This window comes from Lactuca serriola, chromosome 5 (assembly GCF_051521515.1).
Source record: "Lactuca serriola cultivar US96UC23 chromosome 5, Lser_US96UC23_V15, whole genome shotgun sequence".
Taxonomy (NCBI): domain Eukaryota; kingdom Viridiplantae; phylum Streptophyta; class Magnoliopsida; order Asterales; family Asteraceae; genus Lactuca; species Lactuca serriola.
In genome coordinates, this window is record NC_136412.1 from 88,470,222 (window position 1) to 88,481,034 (window position 10,813).

Genomic DNA, 10,813 nt, shown 5'->3' on the forward strand with positions numbered 1-10,813 from the left:
TAACTCTTCCACTGCTAGTTCATCATCTCATCATTCGCAAGTTCCGGTTCAAAAATGGAAACCAGTTATCAAAAATGCGAATGTTGTGAAGGATAAGATTACAATCAAAGGATATCCAAAACTATTGAATGACTATATCTCAATATCTAGATCTGATGATGTTGATATAATGGATTCTGTCACAAACAAAGTGAAAACATGGTTTTTTAATTCCAAGAATTTGTTTCATTCTACTACAAATGCAGGTGATGTGTGACGAGCAATATGATACGAAATGGTATATTGATAGTGGTTGCTCTCGTCATATGTCTGGAAGAAAGGAAAACTTGCGAGATTATAGAAGCTTGGAAAATGTTGGAGTAGTCAAATTTGGGAATAATCACAAGTGTCAAGTGAAAGGCTATGGGAAAGTCACAAATGGAAAATTCACTGTGAATAGAGTTGCTTATGTTGAAGGACTTCAACATAATTTGATAAGCGTGTCGCAACATGTTGTTGGTACTAGAAATCAAGTTGTATTTAATGAAGAAGGAAGTATCATTTCAAATGCGAAGTCAAATGAAATACTTCTCAAATCCAATAGATATGGTGATATGTTTACACTGGACATCAAACCAATTGTGGGAAAACCTGATGTGTGTTTACTATCAAAAGCATCTAATGATCTCACCTGGATTTGGCATAGAAGATTGTCACACTTGAACTTTCGAAATATTAATAAACTTGTCACTGAAGATTTAGTTCGAGGGTTACCAGTACTAAAATTTGACAATGATTCTTTGTGTGCAGCTTGCAAACAAGGAAAACAACATCGAAAAGGTCATCCGATTGTGATAGATTCAAAAATCGTAGAACCATTGGAACTTCTTCACATTGACTTATGTGGACCGTCGACTGTTGCAACAATCAATAAAAAGCGATACATTTTAGTTGTTGTAGATGATTTCTCTCGATTCACATGGGTGTTTTTTCTCAGGTTGAAATCTGAAGTTGCTCAGACGATGATTGATTTTATCAAAAATATTGAACTTAGGCTGAAGAAGAATGTACAAAAAATTAAAAGTGATAATGGTTCTGAGTTTAAAAATCAAACTCTTGATATTTTTCTCACAAGCAAAGGCATTTCGCAAAATTTCTCATCACCATATACTCCACAACAAAATGGTGTTGTTGAAAGAAGAAATAGATGTCTATGCGAAGCAGCCAGGACCATGTTAACATATGCGAATCTACCTCAATATCTTTGGGCAAAAGCAGTGTCCACTGCATGTTTTACTCAGAATCGATCATTCATTTATCGAAGATTCAATGTTACTCCATATGAAATAATCAATAATCGGAAACCTAATGTAAAATTCTTTCATGTTTTTGGTTGCAGGTGCTTTATCATGAATCTCAAAGATAATTTGTCCAAGTTCCAAGCTAAAGCTGATGAAGGCATATTCTTAGGATATTCACAGAATTCAGTTGCATACATAGTGCTTAATCAAAGAACAAGAAAAGTTGAAGAAACTTTCAATTTAACATTTGATGATTACTATCTTAAACAAATGGATAGTAAATTTGAAAATAAATCAATCCTTGTGGATTCAAATACTCCAATTGATAATTCTGAAATAAATGATTTTGATTATGACTTAATTTTTGGCATTCCTGACAGGGCAATTGACGCAGAAAATAATGCTCCTGATAATCAAACATCAGAATCCTCAAAACATACTGATGATTCAACAATAAATACAACATCGATATCTTTTGAAAGTATGACTGATATTCGTATGGAGGAGGAACATACGAGTATTCATGAGGATACTCAGCCAACTCTCGAGGGGGAGAATGAAATTATCAATCATCAAGTTGAGGCGGAGCATTTGCAGAATCAACAGGAACATCATTTTGAGGGGGAGCATCAAGATGAAGATCATGTTGAAGGGGAGCATGATGAAACAGAGACAATTAATCTTGATGAAAATGATGAGTTTCATGAACTAAATGATAACTTTTCTGTTGCAGGATCTGAAAATGAAGATATGTATGAAGATGCACCATTAGAATTTGATCCTAATTTTCCACCACTTGAGAAATGGACAAGAAGTCATCCAAAAGAACAGGTAATTGGTAATCCACAAGATGGTGTGTTGACTGGAGCTCAAATTCGTGCGAAAAATGAGGTACTGAATGCGAACCAAGAACTATGTATGTTTAATGTTTTTATTTCGAAAATAGAGCCAAAGACAGTAAAGGATGCTATGGAACACTCAGATTGGGTTGTTGTTATGCAATCTGAACTGGCTGAATTTGAATGAAACAAGGTTTGGAGATTAGTTTCTAAACCTTCTGATGTTTCAATTGTCGGATTAAAATGGATTTTTAAAAACAAAACCGACAAAGATGGCAATATTATTCGAAATAAAGCTAGACTAGTGGTTAAAGGTTATTCGCAACAAGAAGGGATAGACTATGAAGAAACATTTGCACCTGTTGCAAGACTTGAAGCAGTTCGCATATTTTTAGCCTATGCAGCTCACAAAGACTTTGATGTTTATCAAATGGATGTTAAATGTGCATTCTTAAATGGAGAACTAGAAGAAACAGTGTAGAACAACCACCAGGATTTATAAGCAATGAACATCCTAATCATGTTTACATCCTAGATAAGGCTGTATATGGATTAAAACAAGCACCAAGAGCCTGGTACACAACACTTACAAATTTCTTGAAACAATCTAAATTTAAACAAGGATCAGTTGACCCCACATTATTTCGCAAGAAAGTTGGGTGTCATCTAATGCTTGTTCAAATTTATGTTGATGATATTATCTTTGGCTCAACTGATCCAGCATTGTCAATTGAATTTGAAAATCTAATGAAAAGTCAGTTTGAAATGAGCATGATAGGAAAAATTGATAATTTTCTTGGCTTAAACATAAGACAGAACAGGGATGGAATCTTAATCAATCAAGAAAAATATACGAAGAATTTGCTTGAAAAGTTTGGAATGTCTAATAGCACGAAACTCAGAGTACCAATGGCAGTAGGAACAAGACTAACTCCTTCATTAGATGCTCCTGCTGTTGATTTAACACTTTATCGAAGCATGATAGGGTCTTTATTGTACTTAACTGCAAGTAGACCTGATATTATGTTTTCGGTTTGCAATTGTGCTAGATATCAAGCTAATCCCAGAGAACCTCATTTGACTGCAGTGAAAATATTTTTCGCTATCTTAAGGGAACAGTTTCTTTAGGACTTTGGTATCATATGAAAATGGGGTTTTTCATTCAAGCTTTTTCAGATTCTGATCTAGGAGGATGTACTTTGGATATGCAAAGTACGAGTGGTGGATGTCAACTATTGGATGGGAAGTTGGTGAGTTGGCAATCAAAGAAACAAACTTGTGTGGCTATATCAACCGCTGAGGCAGAATACATTGCTGCTGCTGCTTGCACTTTGCAAATTATTTGGATTCAGAGTCAACTTCGTGACTATGCAATAAACATGAAAAAGATTCCTTTGTATTGTGATTCGCAAAGTGCAATTCTCATTTTTCATAATCCAGTACAACATTCAAAGACAAAACACATTGCTCTTCGATATCGTTTTATCAAAGACCATGTGGAAGATGGGAATATTGAAATTCATTTTGTTATAACAACCAAACAAATTGCTGATATATTTACAAAACCTCTTGATGAAAAATCATTTGTTAGAATTTTAGCAGGTTTGGGGATGATTAATGATTTCAAAAATTCATGCCTAAAAGTCTGGTTCAGCAGTTATGAGTCAAATTTGCTCAAGGTTTACTGTTCATTCAGAGGCTTCGCATGGCTTCACATCCACATCTTTTCACATCTACGATCATAACAACTAAGGTAAGCTTTATGATTAATTTTGAATTTTATTTAACTTTTGAAAAATCAAAAATCCAAAAAGATTTTATTTTGTTATGTTCTTAATTTTGAAAAATTAAAAATCCAAAAAGATTTTATTTTGTTATGTTCTTAATTTTGAAAAATTAAAAATCCAAAAAGATTTTATTTTGTTATGTTTTTAATTTTGAAAAATTCAAAAATCACAAAAATATTTTTGTTTTCTTTGTTCTTTAACCTTTGTGTGCTGAGAATTTAGTACAGGGCTAAAATGCGAAGATGTCATACTTATGTGTTTCTACGGGAAGGTATTAAATTTCTTTTAAACAACTAGTTAGGATGTCCCTAGAGGCATGCTGCTGTATGTAGACCAAAAGCCTCAACAAGACTCTATGTGTGAAAAGAAAGCCTTAATGAAATTATCACATGAAAATTTCTTCCCAAAAAGGCTTATATTCGCATAAGTCAACAGAGCTACCTTACTCTTCTCAAATGAGTTAAGAGTTTTCTGTTTTGTCCATTATAACAGAGGTACACTTCGATTCTTATCCAATCTTTTATACCAAACAATTCTTACACTCCAAATTTTTGAAGAGATTTGACCTTGAGGTCTTTGATCAAACGAATCAAAACCTAGACAAATCACAAGTCTGTGTTTATGATCTAACATCATGAGTCCGTGATGGAAGTGAAACCCAAAAATCATAAAGCTTAAGGAATTGACGGGGAACTTTGTTCCAGATTTTTACGAAACCTTTGTTTCAGTATCATAAATTTCGAAACTTCAAATCATATTCAATTCGCATGTGTGGTCTTGATCAAATATTTAAAACCAACAATGTTCGTTACCCAACAAGATCCAGAACAAATTTTCTTTTCAATATGATTTCCGTGTAAGTTTCATTCGCAAATCCTAGTCATGATAAACATTTTCACAAGCCAACTTGTCACTGATTACACTAGTCAAACAAGTAATTTCATTTACAATTTCTCACCTTATGTTAAGGCTGATATGTAATGAAATTTCAAGCCAATCCAAAATATTTTTTAAAAGAAGCCTTTCGATACTTCTCTACAAGTATTCGATTGTAATTCACGGGAAACTACACAAAGCTGTTGATTATCCCTCTTGATGATTAACGAAGCAACCTTTGCCTGGGGTTTTACTGCATTCATGTCAAATTAAATTTTTGACATCACAACATTCCAAATTTTTTGTTTCTCATCTTATTATGTTGACACAATGCACACACGAAATCCTTGAGGTTCTGAGTACAACCAACTCAGACTGATGATTTCGCAAATCTGGCATATGACTTCACTTTATATCCCAAAAGTGAAAGAGCCTTGCCTCCATGCGAAGGGTTTTAACGGTTCAGATTCTATAACGGGAAACTTGACAGGCTGTGTACTCAAGATGGTTGGTATTCTATCCGTTTTTCAAGGAGATGTGACAGTTACTTTTTGAAGCATGGTTATCTTTTGCAGTCATGATCTGATTTTCAAGGTGCCACATCGGATAACATTAAATCCATCCCACTTTAATTTCAAATCAATTTGAGTAACCTATAAAAGGGGGATCAAGAACACTATGTACGGATACGCAAACAAAACTCTCACAAACCTTCAAAGTTTCAAGCTTGATCAAAACTTCATCTTTTTCAAACCCTAAAAATGGCAGCCACTCAATCCAACACTGATGAAGTTCTTTCTCAATCCCTGATGAAAATCCAAAGCACAAACTATCAAGTTGATCCAAATGTATCTTCTTATCTTGAAGGTTTGAAGATGCTTATCGTTGCCCTGAAACGATCACCTCTGTCAACTGCCATGTTTAGTTCCTTCTCCATTCCGATGATATGGTTATCCTTGGCAGCTTCAGCGGCATCATACAATCATACAACGGATGTGATAACATTCAATTTAACCAACAACAAACGGGTCAAATTCTCCAAGAAGATGTTTGTGGAATTCTTGCAGATTCCAAACAACCCTCCATTTGTGAAACCTGTTAACTCTCAAATCATTCACATGTTCAACGAGATGGGTCATCAACCAGAGCTTGAGAAGATCAGTGACTTTCGAAAGTCTGGGTTGTCGTGCATCTGGAATTTCTTAATTGGAATTTTTCTTAGATGCCTAACAGGAAGATCAGTTGGACTGGATAGAGGACGAATGGAAGTATACACCATGGTTATGGGTATATACTATGATATAAACGTTGATTATGCAACCCAGTTATGGAAGGAATTTGTTAAAAGTCTCGAAAACACAAATTCGGAAAAGGGGATCTCATGTGCAAGATATTGGAGCTTGATTTTGGAGGTCTATGAGAAAGAATCAATTTCAGTAATGGAGGATGTTGAAATTGCAGAATTTTCTTTGTATCAAATTCCAAAGACAGTCGAAGATGATGAAGCCATCTTTACTCATGTGGCTCGCATTCCAGATGCGATGCTTCGCAAGGTATCTCAAACTCACAAAGTTTTGGTGAGATATTTGCGAACAATTGATCAATTAGAGCAGACTGGAGTATTATTGGATGTTGCTGCTCCGTCAAAGAAGAAGAAGCTCATAAAGAAGGATGCGAAAGGTTCATCTTCACAACAAGTTCAAGATGAAGATATTCAGATTGAAGAAACTTCATCGAAATCAAAGAAAGAAATAATACCTTCTAAGTCTGGGGTATTGAAGAAAATTTGCAAGGCTGAGGTGAGCAGTAAAGGCGTTACTATTCGCTGTATTCCAGCTCCAGTTTCTCCAGGAAAGAAAAGACAAAGAGCCGAAGATGTTGCTAAGAACATGCAACGTACTCTAGTTAAAAGAAGGAAGATGGTGATTCCCAATGAATCATCTGATGAAGAAATAGTACCAGAAACTCCACCAGTGAATGTCTCATTACCCATCATCCATACTTCGCAAATCTCTACCACCTTACCAATCACCAAACCACTCGAAATAGTCACTACCAAATCAGTTTCTGAGGAGGTACCTATTTTTGATACGGTTGTCAACGTATCTGATACGGGGGCACCTATCATGAGTGTTGCAACCAAAATCCCAATCTCCTTACCTATTTCATTACCAATTGTTTCAATTCCAGTTACCACTTTATCCACCACCTCATCAATTTTTGATCATGCTCTTCAAAACCCATTTACAACTCTTTTTCCATCTCAATCACCCGAAAATCCTCAACCTTCGCAACCTTTATCTGATAATGAAGCTGAAGGAGGTGCCTTTGGAGGGATAATTGAAGATATTCATTTTGATTCAGAGGAGGAGGATATTCCTGATCATATGCTTATGACAGGAAAACAACTTAAAATCCTGAATCAGAAATTGAATGCTATTATTCAGTCGCAAGTTGATTCTGGCAGGATGTCTTCTATTTCAGCTATGGAGGTTGATGTAATGATCAAAGGTGTTGAGAAGCGTATTATGGAGAAGGTTGATCAATCCGACAAAAATAATGAGCTTCGCATTCAAGCACAAGGGAGCAATTTTTCTTCAGAGGACAAGGAATTGAAAGCTGTTACAAAAGAACGCCATGTTCTTTTGGTACAAGATGTGAAGAAAGTTCGGGAAGATGTCAACTATAAACTTCAAGAGTTGAAATCTGAAGTTGCGAAGGAGCTTCAGGATATTCATGCTCAAAATGCTGAAGTTCAAAAGCAGATTGCGGAGGTTTCTTCAAGAGTACAAAATTTTGTTGATGTTCCTAATTCTGAAGCCTATAATGAAGAAACAAAGAAGAAGCTTGATCAGCTAACCAAGTTGGTGTCTGAGCTTAAAATGGTGATTTCGCAATCTTCAACAACACAAATTCTCACTCCTAAGTTCTTGTCTCTAAAGATTAATACTTTAGAACAAGCAATTCAGAAAGCTCTTGCTCCACTCGCAAATTTTACTTCTTTACTACAGAGGAGTGCCCCACCTGCTTTCACAGGGGTGCAAGGGAGAGAGAAGAGTTTAAGTAAAGAAGAGGATGCGAAGATAGTTGGAAAGGTTATATCTACCCAACTTATAACTACTCTTCCTATACTTATGAAGCCAATTTCCTCAACCACTGTAACCACAAAAACGATTGCCAAAGGAATCGTTATTGGAGAAAAAGAAGGAGGTTCAAGTTCAAAACCTCAAACAGATATGGTGGGAAAAGGAAAAGGGATTTTATATGAAAAATCAAAGGAGGAGAAGAAAGCTGAGGCTGAAGCTGAGTTGGAAAGGATGAGGCAAGTACAAAGCATAATGAGGTAGAGGGCAAGTAATCCTCCAACGATGAACAAAGGGGATCCTGCGAAGCTTTACTCTTACGAAACTATAGAGTCAAAAGTTGTCGGAGGGAAATGTACGAATTTGAGAAGAAGCCAAAGAGAAGTTATGATATTGCAAATTCAGACACATGTCACCTAGATTTTCCAATAAATGAAATGCTATTCATCACTGCTCAGTACAAGATTAGTGAGAAGCTGGATTTTCCAATAAATGAAATGCTATTCATCGCTCCTCAACTTCTCTTTTAAATAGGGACTGATGTTAGAAATAGAGAGAGACTTTTCGTAACTAAGATCTCTTTTCTGCTTATTTTGTAATCAGTCTTTATCAATATGAGATCTGATTAATATTTACTCTTCGTGATCTAAATCTTCAATCACTCAAATCAAACTTTGCTTTCTTAAATCTCGATAACAATTCTCATCATCGTGGCAAGACATTGTGAGATTCTGTGATGGCGTATCGAGGTATCTGAGTATGATGCTGTTAGGTCAAAATATAGTTTATACTTTTCTTTTCTGGGCAATTATATTTTTGTGTAATATTTTATAAATTTATGGTCTAGTTTACGGCTGAGTTTGCGGCCGTAAACACCTTATGGCCGTAAACTCATTTACGGCCCATGTGTTATCCGGCCCATATTCCAAGTATAAATAGAGGTGTTAGGGTGAGAAGTAGAGATTGATGAACACGAAGAGAGTATACGGCCAAGTGAGAGAGGAAGAGAGAGCATATTGTGTGAGAGAATCTATTGTAAGGAATTTCATTCATATTATCAATACATTCAAGATTCATATTATTCTTCTTCTCCTTCTCTTTTTTTTGATCTGACATCATCTGTTTGATTGGGATTCCGCACCATCAAACCGATCTGATTGATACACGGGCAGATTAGGGACTTACAATTGGTATCAGAGCCTGGTTGTATCAGTCAAAAGGATTTATTGTTTCATCCAAAAATCGAAGATTTTGTGTTCTCGGTCCAAGCTTACGGCCGTAAACACTGAGTTCACGACCGCAAACCATTCAAATTCATCAACCGTGAAGTCTAGATTCTTGGGCCGTAAACCCTATTTTGGAGCATTATTTGATCTTATTTTCGAAATATTTTTGCGTTTTTGGATAGATCTCGAAAAAATAAAGGGGGAGCTTGTTGGGTCAACCAAGAAAAGAAAGCTATAAACCAAGGGGGAGATTGTTAGGTCAAAATATGGTTTATACTTTCCTTTTCTGGGCAATTATATTTTTGTGTAATATTTTATGAATTTATGGTCTAGTTTACGACCGTAAACACCTTACGGCCGTAAACTCATTTACGGCCCATGTGTTATCCGGCCCATATTCCAAGTATAAATAGAGGTGTTAGGGTGAGGAGTAGAGATTGATGAACACGAAGAGAGTATACGGCCAAGAAAGAGAGGAAGAGAGAGCGAGGAAGAGAGAGCATATTGTGTGACAGAATCTACTGTAAGGAATTTCATTCATATCATCAATACAATCAAGATTCTTAATATTCTTCTTCTCCTTTTCTTCTATTTGATCTGACATCATCCGTTTGATTGAGATTCCGCACCATCAAACGGATCTGATTGATACACGGGCAAATTAGGGACTTACAAGATTCTTGCGGTTCGGAGTTTGCGGTCTCGGTTGGGAGTATACGGCTCAGAAATAGCTTGCGGCGGCTGTTTCCGGAGTTTACGGCCGGAAACTGTTCACGGCCGGCGTCAGGGTTCGCGTTTACGGCTAGGGTGCACCGGAGCTTACAATCGATCGGAGTTCTCGGCCGGAAATAGATCACGGCTTGGTGGATTGCGGCTTGGCGTATGCGGCTCCGTTTGCGGCTTTAAAGTCGGCTAAGCAGCAGCGCTTTAATTAAAAAAAGGGGCGCCATTTTGAGGGTGCTAGGTTTAGAACCCACGACCTCAAAGTCTGCAAGCCTGCGCCTTAACCAACTCAACTAGACGATTCCTTGTTGCTTTCCTCCGAAGTTTAAAATATAACCCGTCTTTTTCGCTTCAAGTTTCGCATTTTTTACACTTTCAGCCCAAAATTCAATTCCTTTTAATTTAAAATTCTTTTTTCATCAAAAATTAAAAATAATAATAATAATAATAATAATCAAAATAATAATAATAAATAAATAAATAAAATAAATTAAATTAAAATTAATAAATAAAATTATATTTTAATTTTTTTTTGACTTTTATTTTTTAACTTTTGACCTTAAATTTTGACTTTGACTTCCAAGTTTGACCTTTGACTTGAAACTTTGACTTTTTCGTTTGATTTTTAAATTTTCAAATTTAGTTTTTCGGTTTGACTTTTCAAGTTTGACATTTGAGTTTAATTTTTTAAATTTGACTTTTAAGTTTGATTTTGGTTTTTAGTTGTGCTTTTTATTTGATTTTAAGGTCTACGAGGGAGTTGAAAACATGAAAGAGAGTCGTCAGGATATCTTAAGACAAAATTTCAACATTTTCAATTATATCCCCGAAGAAACCCTCGTAACTCAGTTGCAACGATTTACTACACTAACTACTGAGATGAATATAGCTGGGATCTTCTTGTCCAAATCTGAGATAAACAAAAAGCTATTGAATTCACTTTCAAAATCGTGGGATATGAACGTGGCTATCATCAAGAAGACAAAAGATCTCAATCAT